The following is a 2827-nucleotide window of genomic DNA, read 5'->3' as shown; positions in this document are numbered from 1 at the left end:
ACGGGGGGCGGATTCTCCGCGCAGCGGGGCGGGGAGGAGCCACCGCAGCCCCGACAGGTGCTGCCGCTTCCAAACGGCTGCTGCTCATTCAGAGTGATGGAACCGTAAGGGTCGGGCTGCGGGGATGTCAGGGGCGCGTACTCGGCTTCTGCTCGCTGCAAGGTGAATATCCGCCCAGGGCTTGGTGTCAGCTCTGCTGCACGAACGGCGCCTCGCAGCTTTATCGGCCCGTCGGTCACATCTGAGCTTCCTCTGCCTTCAGCTGGAAGGGCTGGTCCCATGGGAGAACCGGCCACGCTTCCCCGAGGTATTTGGCCAGTGTGTCACCCTTCTCTCTGAGGTGTGGCACCAGCCTGGCTGCGATCACAGCCCGGAGAGTGGCATTTCACTTCGGTGTAAGCAGCGTGTTGGGTGTTCTGCTAGCTAGTGAATGGACGTGGCGCTGTACTTTCCAGGTTGTAAGTTTTTTGTGTTACAATACGTAAGGGGAATTTGTGTTAAATAAGTGGGGAAAATATTGGGCTTCAGTTTTCATGTTCTTTGTGGTGCTTCACTCTGTCACTCCCTCAAAACATACAGACTTACTCTTTAACCTACAAAGGCTGCAACGTTTCTCTGCAGAATACTTAATGTACATCTAAAAGCCAGATCTTCATGTTCTGGATTTTATTGTTGAGCCGCTGTCATTAGTAGTGCTCTGTTAGTAAAGCAAACCTGCGAAAGCAGTGGCCCTGCATGGGAGCTGCGCTGACTTCTGCTTCCCCAGCCTGAGTGTCACCACTGTCCCTCTGCCAGCCCTGTGACCCGCGGCAGCCTGGCCCTGCTCCGTGGGGCAGAAGCAGCCGATCAGTGGCTCCGGAGCCACGTTCAAGGTGCGACAGTTCAGGTGAGGCCGCGTGTCCGTCCCTGCCCGTGTGACACAGCCAGCACAGGATGAGGGAACAGCAGGGTGCAGGTGATAAGGAATGCAGTTGAAATGGCACTTCTGCTGGGCTCATATGTCAATACTCCACCCAAAGCAATTCATCTCTATTTTTTTTTTTTTTACTTTTGGGTTTAGTCTTTTAGTGCTTTTTTGTTTTGTTGGTTGTTTTTTTCCCCCAAAGTAAGTTTGTCAGAAGGACTGTGGTGGTGTTTGAGGGTCCCCAGGATGAGGGAAGAGATGAGAGTCTTGACTCCATGCTTCAGAAGGCTGATTTCTTATTTTATGATATATATTATATTAAAAGAAAAATATATACTAAAGAAAGAGAAAGGAGACATCAGAAAGCTAGAAATGAATGATAACAAAATCTTGTGACAGACTCAGAGTCTGACACAGCTGGCAGTCATTGGCCATTAATTAAAAACAATTCACATGCAACCAATCAAAGATGCATCTGTTGGTAAACCCATCTCCAGACCACATTCCACAGCCATCAGATAGTTATTGTTTACATTTCATTTCTGAGGCCTCTCAGCTTCTCAGGAGAAAAATCCTAGGGAAAGGATTTTCATAAAATATGTCAGTGACAAAGGACTTTTACCCTGGAGAGTGATAAAGTGCTGAGGTGGTGTGGTATGGCTGCATGGGCCGGTATAAGAGGAACTGGAACTTTACAGTGGTGTCCTCTTCATATGTTGGTGAAAAAATCTCTAATTGCAGAATACACCCTTAACATGACAGTAGGCTGCACTGGCTTTTAATGGAACTGCATTTTGTCTGGAAAATTAAAAAGTATCCAGTTTATGTGAAATTATTTGTTAAAATCTTTGAAAACTGCATATAAGGACTTTGACAAAGCCAGTTCTCTTCCTTTGACTGGTTCCCCCTAGCAATGTTCTAGTTTCTTGGTATTCCCAATATTCTGACAGATATACTTTTTGTTTTCTCTCAGGATCCTGTTAAATGCTGCTTGTGCAAATAGTAACAGGACAACAATATTCGTAACAGGAAGTTAAGCCGCAAATTGCAAACAGAACAATGTCCTTTTTTCAGTCCAAGATCCTTGAGTGTATGCAAACCCCTGTTTATTATCCAAAATGATCATATGTGTAGTCTTCATAAGCTTTTCCACTTGAACTGGTGAATGATACTCCTGTAACTGATCCTGCTCATTAAAGTACAATTTGCAGGTTGCAAGTGGAGAGGTATCCATTGCAAGTGCAGAATAAACACAGCTTTCTTTCAGTCAGAACTGTTCTAGTAAGCAGTATCTTCTAATAGACCTGCTGTTGTTGGCTGCCTTTCCATTCAAAGCAGAAAATTAATTCTAACCAGGTACTCATTTCCTTTTTTTTTTTTTTGTAAGCAATTATTTCCTTCAAATACAAGTAGCTGGTAATGTTGGTTAATAGACTTAAAAAACTTGTTTTGCAAAGTAAGATTTAGTCCTGCTAAATGCAGAGAACGTGACAGTCTGCAATGTGGAAATTTAGTCACAAGATTGACTTGCACTGATATGAAATGATTCTTGCTTCAGCCTTTTTTTCCACTTAATGGTCACATTACAAGCTAGATAATGTTTCTCAAGGGTTAAAGAAATAATGTAGAGTCTATTTCTTATTCTTGCTAACCCTGCCTCTCTCTGCTAGGTATAGTGTTCTTGCTCTTCAGCTCTCTCTTTCTGTTTTTAGTAGTTATATATCTCAGTGCTTATGATTTTCCCAATGAATTAAATTTGCCCTTGCGGTCAGATTTAGGAGAATAAAAGCAACAAAGGACCAAACACAGAGAGTTGCTCTCAAAGGAGCCTTCAGGTAAAGGATTAGATAATTCGAAGTCATTGTCATATGTACTTCAGTCCACAGGAATTGGGTCTGTGGAGCCTTTTGGGTGGAGAAGCAG

This window comes from Geospiza fortis, unplaced genomic scaffold (genome assembly GCF_000277835.1).
Source record: "Geospiza fortis unplaced genomic scaffold, GeoFor_1.0 scaffold237, whole genome shotgun sequence".
NCBI lineage: Eukaryota > Metazoa > Chordata > Aves > Passeriformes > Thraupidae > Geospiza > Geospiza fortis.
Note: the sequence above shows the minus strand (reverse complement) of the source record.